Here is an 18,893-nt window from a genome sequence, read left to right as displayed (position 1 = left end):
GTTACACTGGCTCCTATGTCTCTGTAGGCCTGGACCTCAACACCATTTATTAGGGGAAGTTGCTTGTACTTATCTATATTAAGGGGACAAGCAACCATGGTGGCCAAATCAGTGGCACCTTCAGCGACTAAAACAGCCTCTGTGGTCTCCCTAACAAGACCAACCCGAACTACATTGCCAATAGTGAGCCCAGCTAAACCCTTGGATTGGCTATTAGTAGGTTTCCCACCACCACTGCTATTACTTGGGGCACTAGAATTTACAGCAGGGGTTGTGGTGGTGGGAGGTTTGGTGTTTTTCTTTAGACAACTGGAATCGGTTGCCCAATGGCCTTTTACTTTACACAAATAACACCAAGGCTTTTTAGGTTGATTATTGGGAGACGATTTGGACCCACCACCCCCAGAGGATTTTTGTGGGCAAAATGAAGACTCAGTATGCTTACTTTTGTCCCCACCCTTGTCAGAAGACTTACCATCCTTCTTCTTACCATCCTTATCACCCCCTGTATAACCTTTTCTCTTTACCCTTGTTCTGACCCACTTGTCTGCCTTCTTTCCCAATTCTTGGGGAGAGGTCAGATCCGAGTCCACTACGTATTGGTGCAACAAGTCAGACACACAGTTGTTCAGAATATGCTCTCTCAGAATAAGATTATACAGGCTTTCATAATCAGATACCTTACTGCTATGTAACCACCCTTCCAAGACCTTCACTGAACAGTCCACAAAATCTGTCCAGTCTTGAGAGGACTCTTTTCTGGTGTCTCTGAACTTAATCCTGTATTGTTCAGTGGTTAAGCCAAATCCATCCAAGAGTGCATCCTTCAATACTGTGTAGTTGTTAGCTTCACTTTCTCTAACAGTAAGGAGCCTATCCCTGCCCTTTCCAGTGAAAGATAGCCACAAAATAGCAGCCCACTGCCTTAGAGGGACCAACTGTACCACACAGACCCTCTCAAGTGCAGCAAGCCACTTGTTGATGTCATCCCCCTCCTTGTAAGGGGGGACTATCTTGTGCAGATTCCTGGAATCATGCTCTCTAACAGGATTACTATCAGGAATACTGCTGCTGCCACCATGGGTTCCTAACCCCATACTCTGTCTTTCCTTCTCAATGTCTAGGGGTTCCCTATCTAAGGCCAGCTGTTGCTGTTTAAGCTTCAGTATGGTCTCTTCAACCCTCAACTGTTTGAGTTCCCTTTCTAACAAGTTATCCTCAGGGTGGGTGGGTTGGGAATGCTTTGACACAGATGACAAATGGGAAACTTCAGAGGGGGACCTGTCCCTATCTATCTGGACCCTGGTAACCTGGCCTCTAGGAATAAAGGATGCCCTACTGTGAGGGGAACCTCCATTACTACCAGCATTACTAGGTGCCCTGCTAGGGGGCAGACCCTTATCAGAACCCTCCCCAGCTTCCTCAAGGGGTTCCTCTGAATCAGACTGGAAAGCTTCTACTAACCTCTCATTGGATGGGCCAGACTGGTTCCGGTCATCCACCATAAGCATGTTAAACAGAAACTCTTTTGTAGTGTTCTTTCCTATAACTAAACCTCTATCTAAGCAGAGACTTCTTAAGCTCTTGTAGTTCAAAGTGTCATAAGTAGCATTGACAGTTTTGAGAGTAGAATCTACCACAGACATGATAGCAAAAGGTTTAGAGATAGGTAGAAGAGAGAAAAAGTTTCAGAACTTTTTAAGCACAGAGAAAAAAACATTTTCTAACTTTTAGAAAACTTTTAGAAGTTTTAAGAAACTTTTCAGAACTTTGTAAAAAGTTTTAGAATGGAAAAGCAAACTTTTTGGTTATGTGTACATACACTGAACTGTTTGGTATATGATTCTCTTATGAAAAGTACAAAATGACAAAGTGGTAAAGCAGTTACAAGTACTTATCCCACCGCTGTACCACCAATGTAGGAAGCTGGCCTGGCCTGTAGTTGGTACCAAAGGTACTTACACCTTGTGCCAGGTCCAGTTATCCCTTATTAGTAGAATGTATCATATGCACAATATCATAAGAAAACACAATACACAGAGTTACTAAAAATAAAGGTACTTTATTTGTATGACAATATGCCAAAGGTATCTCAGTGTATACCCTCAGTAAGAAGGTAAGTAATATACACAAGTTATATGTACACAAACCAAAATTAGGTAAGTAAGAATCAGAAAAGTAATGCAAACAGTGTAGAATTACAATAGGTTGCAATAGGCAAGCATAGGTATAGGGGCAACACAAACCATATACTCCAAAAGTGGAATGCGAATCACGAATGGACCCCAGATCTATGTGAGCTTGTAGATTGTCGCTGGGACTGTAAGAAAACAGTCAGGGTGTCCAAGATACACCACCCCAAGACCCTGAAAAGTACGAGAAAAGTACACCTACTACCCCAAGAGAGCACAAAAGTTGTGATAGGGGGATTCTGCAAGAACAACAAACACCAGCAGTGCAATGACAACGGATTTTCGGACCTGAGGACCTGCAAGGCAAGGGGACCAAGTCCAATAGTCGCGACAGTGTCCGGGGGGGCAGGAGCCCAGGGAACCCCGGATGAAGGTGCAAGGAAGCTACCTCTGGATAAAAGAAGCTTGGAATTCTGCAAGAAAGAAGAGGACTAGGAACTTCTCTTTTGGAAGGCAGATGTCCCACGTTGCAATGAAGCTTGCAGAGGTGTTCCCATACAGAAATACTGCAAACAAGCCTTGCTAGCTGCAAGGCTTGCGGTAAAGGTTTTTGGGTGCTGCTGAGGACCAGGAAGGACCAGGATGACACCACTTGGAGGAGGAGACAGAGGGGGAGCTCAGCAACTCAGAGAGCCCTCACAGAAGCAGGCAGCACCCGCAGAAGTACCCCAAGAGTCACTTAGAAGATTAGTGAACCAGAGTCCATGTGAAGTTACTAAAGAGGGTCCCACGACGTTGGAGGCCAACTCAGAGGGTTGTGCACTGCAGGACAGAGTGCTGGGGACCCAGGCTAGGCTGTGCATGAAGGATCTCCTGGAAGAGTGCACAGGAGCCGGAGCAGCTGCAAATCACGCAGTACACAGTTTTGCAGTCTAGCGTGGGGAGGGAAGGACTTACCTCCACCAAACTTGGACTGAAGAGTCACTGGACTGTGGGAGTCACTTGGACAGAGTTGCTGTGTTCCAGGGACCACGCTCGTCAGGATGAGAGGGGACCCAGAGGACCAGTGATTCAGCCTTTTGGTGCCTGCGTTAGCAGGGGGAAGATTCCGTCGACCCACAGGAGATTTCTTCAGAGCTTCTGGTGCAGGGTGAAGGCAGGCTACCCCCAGAGCATGCACCACCTGGAAACAGTTGAGAAAGCTGTCAGGATGAGGCGCTACAATGTTGCTGGTAGTTGTCTTGCTACTTTGTTGTGGTTTTGGAGGAGTCCTGGAGCAGTCAGGGGTCGATCCTTGGTAGAAGGCAAAGAGGGAGATGCAGAGGAACTCTGGTGAGCTCTTGCATTGGTTATCTGAAGAATTCCCCAAAGCAGAGACCCTAAATAGCCAGAAAAGGAGGTTTGGCTGCCAGGTTAGGAGGATTGGCTACCAAGAGAGGTAAGAGCCTATCAGAAGGAGCCTCTGACGTCACCTGCTGGCACTGGCCACTCAGAGCAGCCCAGTGTGCCCCAACACCTCTGTTTCCAAGATGGCAGAGGTCTGGGACACACTGGAGGAGCTCTGGGCACCTCCCCTGGGAGGTACTGGTCAGGGGAGTGGTCACTTCCCTTTCCCTTGTCCAGTTTCGCGCCAGAGCAGGGCTGGGGGTTCCCTGAACTGGTGTAGACTGGCTTATGCAGAGATGGGGACCATCTGTGCCCATCAAAGCATTTCCAGAGGCTGGGGGAGGCTACTACACCCCAGCCCTTCACACCTATTTCCAAAGGGAGAGGGTGTAACACCCTCTCTCAGAGGAAATCCTTTGTTCTGCCTTCCTGGGCCAGGGCTGCCTGGACCCCAGGAGGGCAGAAACCTGTCTGAGGGGTTGGCAGCAGCAGCAGCTGCAGTGGAGACCCCGGAAAGGCAGTTTGGCAGTACCCGGTTCTGTGCTAGAGACCCGGGGGATCATGGAATTGTCAGAATGGTATTGGGGTGACAATTCCATGATCTTAGACATGTTACATGGCCATGTTCGGAGTTACCATTGTGACGCTATACATAGGAAGTGATCTATGTATAGTGCACACGTGTAATGGTGTCCCCGCACTCACAAAGTCTGGGGAATTTGCCCTGAACGATGTGGGGGCACCTTGGCTAGTGCCAGGGTGCCCACACACTAAGTAATATGGCACCCAACCTTCACCAGGTGAAGGTTAGACATATAGGTGACTTATAAGTTACTTATGTGCAGTGGAAAATGGCTGTGAAATAACGTGGACCTTATTTCACACAGGCTGCAGTGGCAGGCCTGTGTAAGAATTGTCAGAGCTCCCTATGGGTGGCAAAAGAAATGTTGCAGCCCATAGGGATTTCCTGGAACCCCAATACCCTGGGTACCTCAGTACCATATACAAGGGAATTATATGGGTGTACCAGATTGCCAATGTGAATTGGTAAATTTAGTCACTAGCCTGTAGTGACAAATTTGGAAAGCAGAGAGAGCATAAACACTGAGGTTCTGGTTAGCAGAGCCTCAGTGATACAGTTAGGCACCACACAGGGAACACATACAGGGCACATACTATGAGCACTGGGGCCCTGCCTGGCAGGGTCCCAGTGACACAAGGACTAAAACAACATACACACAGTGAAATATGGGGGTAACATGCCAGGCAAGATGGTACTTTCCTACATGTGTGTACACAAATTCCTCTTTCAGTCCAAGAGGGAGTTACATATCACAGTTTGCAACTAACCTATGGGATTAGTTGTAGTCTGCTACTGACGCGTTTCTATAACCAAGAAGAAGTGCAATATATTTACTCAAACTACGACCATGTGTTCTCTTTTGGGCCTATCATAGAAGACCTGAATAGTGTAGCTAGGTATTATGCCATAAAACTAATTAGAGGGTTCTTTGAACTTAGAGTAGCGATTAGTACATCATATGCACACCGCAATTATTTGACATGCTTGCTTACACCCGTAGAGAAGAGCTTTCTAGATCACACTGAAGATAGAAGGAGGATTTTAAAAGGGAAATTAGAAAAAGGCTTGCAGCAACGATCATTTCTTAGTAATAGCAACAATGGGATTAGAGAGCAAGGGAAGCTAGCTTTAGATGCGAAACATGTAGGTAGGCTTTGCATAACACGCCCCAAGTCATATTATGACAATGTTTGTGGGAACGAGTGAGTGTAAGCATGTGTTTTTGTTTCAGAATAAATGGACGTTCAATAATGGAATGCATCAAGCGATCTCAGGGGTTTACTATATTTGTGGACTTAATGCTTATTACCGTCTCCCAAAGGGATGGTATGGGACATGTTACTTGGGGATAGTTTTCCCAAATATTTACCAGCTAGATGACTTAAAGAAATTTCCGAAAGTGACAGTTATTTCGTGCTAGACAAAAGAGAGAAACTGCTGCTGGTGTAGTAGGAGACATATTTGGAGAGATAATTCCTTCAGTAGGGGTTCTCCTAAGCTCCATAAAGATTCGAAAGTTGTCTACTGTTGTGGATAACATGTTGACAAACTTCACAGGGGCTATACTCCTGATGGATACTGAACTTGCTGCGGAGAGGGCTATTACTCTTCAAAACAGGCTTTCTTTAGACATTCTTTTAGCGAAAAGTGGCGGAGTCTGGAAGATGCTTAATGAGCGTCACTGCTGTGCCTACATACCTGACAATAGTAATGAGATTAGAAGTATGCTTACTAACCTAACAAGAGATAGTACAGACTTGAAGGAACTGACGGAACCAGGAGTTTGGGAAAAGGTTGGAAAAGGACTTGCTAGTGTGGGAACTTGGTTTAGTAGTCTTTGGCATGGGTTATTGGGAAAATTGATACAGGGAATAGTGATTATTCTGTCTTGTTTATTTGGGCTCTGGTTATCATGCAAAATTGGCAACAGGATTATAGCAAATTTGGCAAAACATAAAGAAAGGAGGAAAGAAAAGATAAGGGAGAAAATGTTCAGAGTAAAATATGAAAAGGCAAAACAAAAGGAAGAAATTGAGATGAAGGAGATCAAAAAGTGAAAAGGTTGTTAAGGAAGGAATTTTGTGATGACAAGAGTCATCAGAGGAGGGATTGTTGGAGTGTAGCTTTTATAATTAGAATTAACACGAACTGCTTGCAAAATAATGTATAATGAAGCTGCATAGAAAATGCATTAATATGTTTCTAGTATACGCATTTGAAATGTGCCACTGGGAGTGGCCACCAATATATACGATGATTGATGAAATTGATGAATAATGAACTATTAATGTACTAATGTATGATTCTGTTTAGCATGTAAGAATTATAGGTAAAGGTTTTGCTGAATAAATCATTAGGCCTTAGTTAGCAAGAGTCTGGGCCTAGCTGCCTGGTCTCATATTAAATGTGTTTTTCTAACGTTCACTGTGCTGTCTTCCTGAAGGACATAAAAGTTGTACTTTTCCAGGAGTTAGAAATGTGTGTAGCCGTAGTATATTCTTTCTCATGAGACCCGACTTGCTCAAGGAGACATTCTTGTTTAATGCAACAGTGTAATTCGCAACAGGTACAAGGTCGCCTGAACTGGTAAAGACAATGTAGCTACTGACTATAGTTATGCGTGTAACTTTTCCTACCTGCCATCTCACCCGATGAAGACGTAAATCACAGGAACCAATGAACTGTATGAGAACTGTCTTAGGTGAAAATTCTAGTAAGGTGACCACACAACCATTGGATATAGATAGTAGCGCACCAAATACCGACCAATGGGAAATTATAGACGTGTCTGGCAAATTCAATTTAATGTCGTATTACAAGGAGACATCTCCATTAGAGGGACATCCCTGCTGTTACTCTGGCATGCCGTCTTTACCCTTGCTACTTTGATTCTTCAAACCATCCTCACCTTGTCTTGCCCAATATCCACTTCTTCACCTCCTTTAGAGGGAAGAACTTTCTACTCTGTTAGCTGAGACTTTGCTGTTCTATCCTGGCGGATGGCGAATCGACTACTGTCCTGAGGACGAAGACTGACTCTGTATGCTGACCCATTACGGAGGGTAACTTTATGATAGTGAAATTGTAATTGTCTGCTTGCCTTTCCTTTATAGGTACCAACTGCTTTTGACAGAGACCATAGTCAGACGTTTTCCAAATTTGTGTTACTAAATTGTTTTGCATGAAGCCCAACATGCTGATGCTAATTCGAGGTTAGTCAAGGAGATCACTAATATTGGGTTCAATCAGCCAAAATGACTGAGGGGGTGATTCTAACTTCGGCGGGCGGCGGAGGCCGTCCGCCAAAGTTCCCCCACCAAAATACCGCTCCGCGGTCGAAAGACCCCTGAGGGTATTTTGGGATTTGCCCTGGGCTGGCGGGCGCCCGCCAAAAGGTCGCCCGCCAGCCCAGGGCAAATCAACCTTCCCACGAGGACGCCGGCTCAGAATTGAGCCGGCGTAGTGGGAAGGTGCGACGGGTGCAGTGGCACCCGTCGCGTATTTCAGTGTCTGCATAGCAGACACTGAAATACTTTGTGGGGCCCTCTTACGGGGGGCCCCTGCAGTGCCCATGCCATTGGCATGGGTACTGCAGTGGCCCCCAGGGGCCCCGCGGCACCCCCTACCGCCATCCTGTTCCTGGCGGGAGACCCGCCAGGAACAGGATGGCGGTAGGGGGTGTCAGAATCCCCATGGCGGCGGAGCGCGCTCCGCCGCCATGGAGGATTCTGCAGGGCAGCGTGAAACCGGCGGGAGACCGCCGGTTCCCCGCATCTGACCGCGGCCGAACCGCCGCGGTCAGAATGCCCTGCGGGGCACCGCCGGTCTGTCGGCGGTGCTCCCGCCGACCCTGGCCCTGGCGGTCAGAGACTGCCGGGGTCAGAATGACCCCCTGAATCTTTGCTGTGTTGAATAGATGCGCTACTGAGACTCTGCTAAATAGATACATGTTGACGCCGTGTTTCGTTTTGATGTTTATAATCTTTGCCATGCTCAAATCTTATTTGAGTTGCCACATTATAACATTGTTGATGTGTTTCCTGATGTTGAGACTAATAAACCTGCGAGTAGATTGTAATCAATGGGGAATAAATCTCATAATCCTCATTAAATTTGTGTGGTTATTCATGGCTGGATGGTCATGGTGAGTTTGGATTCTTATTAATGTCATTAACTAATTTAATTAATTCGCTATTGTGAATACTGATGAGGTTATTGACCTATCGATTGATATGCTGATTAGTTATCTCGTCTTAAGGTGCCTCCAATCAGAGTCAAAAGATTCATTGGCCTAAAACGAGTCCCAGATTAAGTAGATTATAAAAGGCGGGACGCGTTAGCAGTTCTGGTAGCAGAGGGCGGGACGCGTTAGCACAGGCTATTATGGATTCCTTCTAGAGTAAAGAAAGCTTACCCTCAATAAAATAATATTTGTTACAGATGTGAACAATATTGGAAGATTGTGAACATATGCTATTTTCCTTTCCTTATCTTTTCAATTCTATTTTGGGATTTTTGGTAACCTAAATCCTGCTGTAGGTCTGGATGTTATGATCTAGGCCAAACCTGAAGTTGCGTCCATTACTTACCGGTAATGGCATTACTCCTAGTCCTACTCCCTCGTCTTCCTTTCTGTTATCCTCCCGATACGGGATGCCTGAGTTGCTTTTTTGGGCTTGTTTCTGTACTGGAGGAGTCGGGCTGGGGGACTTTTTAAAGGGAAAGGGAAAGGGAGGGGTCTAGGGGAAGCAAGGAGCCTCATTGGTCTTAAAGGAAGGCGAGGGAGGGACAGGAGGTACTGCTCTTTTAGCTTTATTCTAAGACAAAAATGAAACAGGTCTTAATTATGCCGAAAAGACATCTATATTTTCTGGGGCTCATTTGGGGTGAGATCATTGATTGAGCAGCAATGGGAAGACAGAGTAACTTTAACTACTATATAATGGTGCATGAGAATGAGATCTAAGATGCATATGGTTAATTTATTTAATCAACAGAATGATTGATGATATGCGCAAACATGACACATCTGAAAATGTCTATCCTGGTACGAAAAGGGTATTTACATAAAAATAGCATGGTAAGCTTGCCTAAAATAAAATCTTTATTTTCACCCCAATAAAGCAAAAATAAGAAAAGGGAGTTTACATAAGGATAGGTTTGCTTGGTTACCTTTTGCATGGTTTTGCAAATTTAGCACCCTGGTTTGTATACTTTTGCGCATCTTTTTCTGCAGCTTTTACGTATATGATTTGCTGCTATCGTGCACAAGTGGTAAAGTATTCTTGTTTTTGTGTTTAAGGGTATAGAATGTAGATATATAAATGTATTATACGGTTTACATGACTCTATTAAAAAAGCGAGATACTGCTAAGGTTTCGAGTGTCATCCAGAGCACACCGCCGGTGGAATTTCCTAGTTACAACAATTGGTCGAATAAACCTAGCTGTTTCAGGTTATATCACCAATCCTGAAATGTTTTGACCGTGATAGGTAGATACGAAGATGTCGGAAGTTCACGCTCTTTCTACAGTACGATAGAAAAACTCAATTGTAAACATTAAGGGCTGTGAGATTGTGATTGTTTTTAAAGTTTTGTTGAGCTTAATCATACTTTAATGTAATTGTGGTTGCAATCTTTTAACATTGGTCTTGCTTCTCACCAATAAGTAGTGAAACATTTTGGATACGGGATTATCCACGTAGTCATATAAACTGTGATTCTTCTGTGAATTACCCCGAGAGCACCGTCGAAGGTTTCCATCGCACACTAATTCAGCCCTCTGGGCAGCTCCTCAGCTATCGTTAGAACTATACAATTCCGTAGGCTCATAGTAGCCCATTCCATCCTTTGAAAAGAAGATTGTGAACAATTTGTTTTAGAATAGTGTGAGTGAATAGCGCAGTGAACGAGAACAGAATATCCTTAGAGAAAGACATAAGGATTTCATTTTTTTTTTTTTTTTATGCTTGGTGGTGATGACGCAGAAAATGAAGGTTTTCATTTATTGACGCATAAACGTAGTGTGAAATAATCATGTGTGACTTTAACCGAACTAATAAAGATTGTACGGGGACAAAATGTGCCCTCAGAGTAGTTTGCCAACATTTATAAGCGTGCTTTATATAACGTGATGTATTAGAAGTGCACTAATCCGACATAATCATAAACGTGTGCTATGATTTGCTTGTTTGAAATGTTTTAGCTTAGCATTACTTTAGTGCAGGCTTTGGCCTAGTTGCCTGGTCTCACGATTTAGATGCTCGTATTTTTCCAATGTGCAAATAAACGTGTATTTTTGCTTGAAGCTGTACTTTTCCACTGAGATCGTTCACATGCTTATCTTAAGGTTTCGTGCCAGCCTGGCATTTTTCTCTTTGCTCCAAGGTCAATCTGCAGGTGCGGACAATGGAAGCTCTGAAAGTGAGTTAATTGGTATAAAATGTTGCAACTTGCGTACCCGTCTCCAAGGATAATGTATGCTTAAGTAAAAGCTTGAGAACTGTTGTTTTTGATTGGACAATTTGAAGCCAACCTATGAACCCTCCAATGGAAGACCCTACTGGATTTGAACCGTTGTCTATTTAAACCAGGTGCACGAGAAGAAAGTAGCCATTACCAGCTATTACCCGACATTGCGCCATTCTGTAGCTAATATGGCCCACCTTGCTGCGACGCCATTTTGAGAGACTTTGATGCTTTCTCTAATCGAGAGAAAGAGACTTAAATGATTCTTACCCTAGAGACTTTAACTTTGATCCCTTTGCATGAAGTAGTAGTTTACCTTGCCGCCGTGAGGCAACTGCCCCGTCCACCTTGCCCCCCTTGCCCCGTCCCATGCTGATCGAGAAACGGTACCTGTGAGACGAAGACTTCCTTGTATGCTGATCGTAATTGGTAAATATGAAAGGAAATTGTAAAATTGCATTGTGTTTCTTTTAGGTAACCAACTGCTGATTTTGATAAGATCCCTAGTTAGGAGTTTTCCAAATTTATGTTGCTAAATTGTTTTTGCATGAAGTCCCACATGCCGATGCTAATTTGAGGTTAGATGAGGATTCTTTTTGTTGCACGATGCAATTTGAGACCTTGTTATGCTGACTAAATGTATGCAATTAGCTCATTACAGATTATAGTTTTAGTGATTTGCATTGCTATTATCGAATGCCTTGTTATTCAAATGCTGCATAGATTACACCTGTTTCGTCGTTATGGACAGCTATTAATGTTCATTTATGTTTATCATTTGGTGTTGAGACACATCTATATTGTGCTAGCTTTGTTAATATAGGGAAATAAATTCACTAACTTTGAATAAACTGGTGTGGTTATTCCTGACTGAAAGGTCAGGGTTCGCCGAAATGTATTCTGGATTAATTGTTAAGTGTTATGTTGATCAGGGTATTGCTTATGTTCGTTATTGATTATTGATTTGATAAAATTGACTGGTCTCGGGTGAAGAGAGTCCCACTTAGCCAAAAGATTCATCGGCCTAAAGAGCGTCCAAGATACAAGTAAAATTATCTGTACGGAACGCTCTATCAGTAGATGGTAGCAGAGGACGGTTTCGCCTTTTGGGACCCCTCACTCTTAAAGTACATGGTGTCGAATTAACGGTTTCGACTTTTGAGATCCCACTCGAGAAGTTGAATTAGATTTTTCTTGGATAAAACTGATTGAGAAAATGATGATGGGCTAGGTCCACCGCGACTTTCCCGGGATCTCGGAGCTTGCGAATGAAGAGAATGGAGGTGTGAGATCAGCGTTGGCGGTACTAGTGATGGTATGAGTGAAGTTAGGATTTTGCGCTTGCACAGCTTATTGCCGCAGATTGTGTGAAAAGGTTGTGAGGATTCTAGAGAATAGCGGAGGTGCGACTCCGAGTGTAGAAGTAGGGAAGTCGTCGAACTTCATAGAAAATAGAGGAGGTGCGACTCCGAGCGTGAGAGTAGGGAAGTCGTCGAACTTCATGTGCGTGTGGCGCTTTGTGCAGAAAAAGGTCCACGTGGTTGTTGTTGTTGAGACGGGCCCTGCGAGGTCAAGAGACTCCGGAGTATGTTGTTTTATGTTGTGGTCTGGTCGGTTTAGTAGGTTGACCGGGCGTGGTCAACGAGTCGGTACGTGTGTTAAGAGAATGAAAGAAACTTCGACTTCGGGCTTTGACAAAATTCTAAGTGCACTAGAATAGATCACTGACAAGTTGAGAGCAGTCTGCGGGTCAGATTTGCTTGCGAACGTGGGGACCGAGAAAGATGGAATAACTGCCGAGGCTAGTGAAAAATCCCTAAGGTCCTGAAGCGATTGTGTTACCCTTCCTGTAGTAAACCGACAGATCTGTTTTATTATTAATTTTTGGTAGCTCGCGATACATGCAAGAAGTTGTTACGAGAGGAGCTGAGTGAAGGAGGACTAGCCGCGAGGCTTTGTCAGCCGCAGTGGGTGTGAGTGTGACGTCACTAGGAGCCGCGCTGGGATAGGTTGGTTGCAGAGAAGGGTCACGCACGGATTGGACGCAGTCCGTGGGGCTCGATTGGAAGGGGAAAGGCAAGCGAAGAGTATTCCGGGAATTAAAGTCACCTATTGATTAAATTTTTTTTGTGAAATAAAAGTCGAGAAAATGAAATTTTTTAAAGCATTAAGGAGTGCGATGAAGGGGGAGTCTTACATTAAAGCGAGCGTAGGAGAGGAGACGCCGCCCGAAGGCACACCAGCTTACATTGTAATGGAGGAAAAGGGGGTAGCCCCGTGCCTTTGGCTAAAGCAATGGCACAAGCTGACAGAGAAACATGGGAGCGTAGCGTTCCCGATCCATGGAACATTCAATATAAGGATCCTAGAGAATTTGAGATTTGCGATGTACGACATGAAGGTACCTACAAGGCCAGCACAGTTTGAGGCTCTAGCGATTTGGGAACTGATGGCTAGACAGCAACAGCAAAATAAGTTCGAGACCAGGATAAGAAAGGTAGAAAAGACACTAGCGGACGCTAGGTGGGATAATGCACAGAAGGTGTGGAGGTCAGATGTATTGCAGGGGATAAAATTGTTTCCCGCAATTACTAAGGAAGAAGAGGAGACAGGTAATAAAGCTACCTGTAAGACAAACAGGAGGTGTTCCAAGGATAGAGAGGACGAGGAAAAGTTGAGAAGAGAAGAGGAGTTAAAGGATGAGGAGTTAATCATGCAATTGCTGAACGACCGTCCACCACCTTATGCAGAGAGTGGACAAGGTTCAAGTACCAGTTCTGCCCCTCCGGCACCGGTACAGAACAGTGAAACTCAGAGTTCAGGAGCATCATCGGGGTCTAAGGACCCGAGTTTACTGTTCACCCTGCAGATACCGCAGGTTAGGAGAATATATCCAGATGTGCCCATGTTGAAACCAGCAGAAAATTATCAGCCGCAGATCCCAGGGTACTACAGCAGTGACAACAGTGCAGGAATGATTCTAGATCCAACCGTAAGGGGAGTACAGAATGGTCACAACCCGACATTGGCACAAGCCGAATCAACCCAGTTTTTGATGCCTCAAAAGCAGATGCAGGGGGGGACAGCACATGCTCAGATGACGGGGAGTCAGATGGGCATGCCGGCAATGATGACCCATAGTGTGGGAATGAACATGTCTCAGAACATGGGAAATGGACAAAACCCAGATGCGATATCGCTACCCATTACTGTAGGTCCACCGGTACCTTTGTACAGTCAGCCTAACTTAGGTATGAGCGGCCAGGGATCAATGCTGCAGAATGGGACAGAAAGGAGGTGCATAGAAAACACTCCAGGGATAACTCCGATAGCGGCTCAGCCAACTGGATCTGGGTCCTTGATGGAGTTTAGTCCCATATGTGCTCAGTCAACACTGGTGAGGTCGAGTCCCCCACTGGTGATACCGCTGTCATCGAACACTGAAAAGTTGCCGCAACCATCAATGGCAGTCGATGTGAATGCTACACTGATGGGGTTGAATGCGCAACAGCTGACACAGTGGTTTAACAGTCTGAATTCCACACAAAGCTCAGCCAGTGGGAAGGGAGAAGACTATCTGAATAGGGTCAGGTTGAACATGGAAGCACAAGAATTGGTGGAAGGGACTATGGGTGTGAATAGGTTAGAGTCCTACTCGGAAGAAGAGCTGAGGTATCTATGTCCCAGGATTACGAGAGAAGTGAACAAGGTACATAGAAGCTTGCAAGAAATAGCTGACAAAAACGGGGTTGATATAGACACGACAAAACACTTGAGCAGGAGCTATAGGTTGGATTTCGGGACCACAGATTTTGAACACATGAGGTCAGCAGGCATGAAGGCCCACCTTAGAGAATTGTTGCAGAGTGCACAAGTGTGGAGGTGCTTAGACAAATGGGAAAGCAGATGGGTAAAGAGAAAGGAAAAGAGGAAAGACAGTGTCTCAGAGCTCAACGAGAAAAGACCACAGAGTAGTGATGCAGAAACCATGTTACCAATGAGGGAGACAGCAGGGGGAAAATTAATACATGTACCATGGCACAGAAGCGACATTCAGTCTTTTACGGATGATTTTCCCAAACTGAGAGAGAAACCGATTGAATGGTATCAACAGACTGACAGGTTTGTGAAGCTTGCAAAATGTCTCTGGGAAGACCTGAACACTCTCTTTGAGATTGTGGTTCCGGCAGATTTGTGGGAGGATTGCAAAAGAGCTGTAGGTTGGCCGACAAGTGAACCAGAGAGAGACAGGGATACGGGTGCACCATCACCTATGGTGATGAGCCTGTACTATAAGGTGATTGAGCATTTGAAGACGAAGGTTGCCGCAAAAAATGTGGATTGGCAGAAGATCGATCGAACTGCCCAAGAGGCTAAAGAGTCGATTCATAGTTACTATGAGAGGTTGTTGAAGGCGTTCAAGAACTACAGTGGCACGGAAACAATAGAGGCGAAGGACATGCTTCATTTTGTGTTTAGATTTGTGGAAGGGCTGAGACCAGAGATAAGTCAGATGATAAAGTCGCATTTGATTTGTTGGCAGTCGAAACCTATTGATGAGGTGTTGAATTATGCGAAATACTGTAGCGACGAAATTGAAGTGAAACAGAAAAAGTTGAAAGAGAAAGTGATGATGATGCAGCTTAAAGCAGCTCAGACAGGTCTGCAAGGGTTGCAAGGGTTGCAAGGGTTGCAAGGGTTCCAACAACAGGTACCGCAACCGCAGCCGCAGCTGCAGGGAAATATGACGTTTCAGCCACAGGCCAGAGGCAGAGGAGGTTTTGTGAATAATGGTCCGGATTTGAACACTGTTGTGACTCCGAATGGTGTGCAGGCATTGAAAAAGGTGATGCCGTGTCACGTGTGCGGAATTGTCGGTCATTGGAAACGCGAGTGCCCGATGGTGGTGCAGGAAGGTGCAGGTGTTGGTCAGCAAAACAATGATGTCAATGCATTTCAGACAATGAGGGGACCGAAAATGAGAGGTCCAAACCCAAATTTTCAGACCATAAATCAGTTGCAGGGATTACAACCTATGCAGCCGCAGCAGATGCAGATGCCCCGTATGCAGATGACGCAAATGCAGCCAATGCAACAGCAGTTACCCATGGTTCCTAACCAGCAAATGCAAATACCTTTGGCACCAATGAATCAGCAGCAAGTGATGGTTCCTCCACAGGTCTCGGGTCAGGTAATGAATACAAATGGCACCGTACAACAGTTCCTATTACACAGTGAGAGTGGAATAAACAATGTATGGGAGAGTGAAAGTTCAGGAGAGGAAGGAGATTGTGTGCTTGCAGCATCCTTGGAAGTTGATCAAAAGGGTCCGTACGTGGAGGGAAGAGTAATGGGTCATCGTGTCTCATTCTTGGTTGACACAGGAGCCACACGTTCAACTGTTAAGAGCATTGAAGTACCAAATTTGCCACTCTCAGGGAGAACAGTTCAAGTGGTGGGAGTAGCAAACAGGCACCTGACAAACCCAATTACAGATCCGGTACCCGTCAGCATTGGCAACTATCAAGGGTTACATAAATTTGTGGTATGTGACTCAAGCCCGATAGCACTGTTAGGGAGAGACCTATTGTGCAAGTTGGGATGTTCGATTATGTGTTCGAACGAGGGAATTAAAATTCAGACGAGCAGTGATGGGGAAGAAGAGGACAGTGTAGAGGGGGATGAGATGGAAACTGTTGATGAAGAGTATCCTCTGATTTGTCTTTTTCCGATGATAACTGAAGGAGATATTCCAGCTGAATTACGGGAAACAGTCGGAAAGGAAGTGTGGGATATGACAGGGAAAGAGGTGGGATTGATGAAAGGAGTGGAACCAGTGAAAGTGACTGTAAAACCCAATGCAACCTTTCCCCAGACCCCACGATACCACATGGCACAAGACACCCTCATGAAAGTTGCCCAACTCATTGACGAATTTGTAAAGCAGGGAGTACTGAAAGAAGTGTTAAGCAGTCCATGTAATTCACCAATAATGGGACTAATAAAGCCGAGTGGAAAGGTCCGAATTGTGCAGGACTTGAGGAAAATAAATGACATCATAGTCAAGTGTTGCCCTGTCGTACCAAATCCAGCTGTGATAATGTTTCAAGTCCCTTGCGATGCCGAGTGGTTCTCAGTCATCGACTTGTCACAAGCATTCTTTTCGGTGCCTCTTCATGAGGACAGCCAATTTCTCGTTTGTTTCAAATTCTTAGACAGAGTTTACAGTTGGTGTCGAATTCCTCAAGGGTTTTCTGAGTCACCGTCAATGTTCAATCAGATTCTAAAGAAAGACTTGGAAGCGTTAGAATTGCCATTCGAATCAACCCTAGTACAGTACATCGATGACTTACTGATTGCATCAAAGACAGAAAGTGGCTGCACAGCCGATACCATTGCTCTGTTGAACCATTTGGGAAGGAATGGACACAAGGTGTCTCCTTCCAAATTGCAGTTCTGTCAGAAGAAAGTGAAATACTTGGGTCACCAGATAGAGAAAGGGTCACGGAGAATAATGAAGGAAAGAATAACAAGTGTACTCCAAATGAGTCCACCAAAGACGAGGAGGGAGGTGAGGAAGTTTTTGGGAATGGTAAGCTATTGTCGTCAGTGGATTCCCAACTTTTCAACTCTAGCAAAGCCTTTACTGAAGCTGACCCAGAAGGATGCCTTGGATCAAATTGAGCTGAAAGGAGATGAGATGGATGCTTTTATCGAATTGAAAGAATGCATGTGCAGGGCTCCAGCTTTAGGTATGCCTGATTACACAAAACCTTTCACATTGTTTTGTCATGAACGTGATGCATGTTCTTTGTCTGTCTTGACTCAAGCCCATGGTGGCATAAACAGACCAGTAGCGTATTTTTCAGCTACTTTGGATCCGGTCGCAGCAGCACTTCCAGGGTGTTTGCGCGCCGTAGCAGCAGTTGGTATCAGCCTCACTCAGAGTGAAGGAATAGTGATGGGACACCCAGTAACAGTCATGGTCCCTCACTCAGTTGAGATACTTTTGACCCGCTCCCGAACGCAACACATGACTGGAGCAAGACTCACAAGGTATGAAACGATAATTCTGGGCTCACCGAATGTGCAGCTGAAAAGGTGCACTACGTTGAATCCAGCAACCTTGCTTCCTGGTGAAAATGCTGAAATTGAGAACGCTGAAGACGTCGAGCATGACTGCCTTCAGGTGACTGAATTTTGCACAAAACCTCGACCTGACATTAAGGATACTAAGCTTGATGAAAATGACCAAATTGTTTTCGTTGATGGTTCATGTCTAAGAGATGGGATGGGAATTTTGAAAGCAGGATATGCTGTATGTACTATAACAGGTGTCTTGGAAGCATCCTGGCTTCAAGGAGTCTATTCGGCACAAGTAGCAGAACTTGTAGCCCTTACAAGAGCATGTCAACTGTCTGCATTGATGAAAGTCACCATTTACACTGATAGTCAGTACGGGTTTGGAATTGTGCACGACTTTGGACAACTATGGTCACAGAGAGGTTTCCTGACTTCTTCAGGATCCCCAGTGAAAAACGGGGAGAGAATAAGGGAATTGTTACACGCCATTCAAATGCCAGCCGAAGTTGCAGTGGTAAAGTGTAGTGCTCATACAAAAGGACAGGACTATGTTTCTCTGGGAAATGCATATGCGGATCAAGTCGCAAGATTTTGTGCCTTGAACTGTATATTACTCAGAGATGAATGGAATTCGATAAGTGAACCAGAACTCGAACCAGCCGAAGCATTTGCCTTGAAGGTCGTAGATACAATAGATGAACTAAAAGCATTACAGAATAACGTCAGGGAGGATGAAAGAGATTCCTGGATTAAATCACAATGTATAAAGAGACCAGATGAGTTATGGGTTTCAAATGAGGGAAAATTTGTTTTGCCAAATAGTCTCTTATCGCAGCTTGCGCGGTTCTATCATGGGCAGGCTCACCTAGGGAGAGATGCCATGATAAGATTGTTCAAAACTGATTGGTTTAACCCCAGATTTCGTCAAGCTGCAGAAGCAGTTTGCCATCGATGTGTCACTTGCCAGCAGATGAACCCAGGAAAGGGAACAGTTGTGAACGCGAGCCACATTGGCAGGGCCAGTGTCCCATTTAGTAGGATGCAGATGGACTTCATTGAGATGCCTGTGCATGGAGGTCTGAAGTATGTGTTGGTGATTGTGTGCATTTTTAGTCACTGGATTGAAGCATACCCTACACGTAGAAATGACAGCCTTACAGTTGCAAAACTATTGTTGAGGGAGTTGATACCACGTTTCGGATTCCCGATCTCTTTAGAATCAGATAGGGGAAGTCACTTC

The sequence above is a fragment of the Pleurodeles waltl genome, chromosome 1_2, assembly GCF_031143425.1.
Source record: "Pleurodeles waltl isolate 20211129_DDA chromosome 1_2, aPleWal1.hap1.20221129, whole genome shotgun sequence".
Taxonomy (NCBI): domain Eukaryota; kingdom Metazoa; phylum Chordata; class Amphibia; order Caudata; family Salamandridae; genus Pleurodeles; species Pleurodeles waltl.
This window is presented reverse-complemented; position numbering follows the sequence as displayed.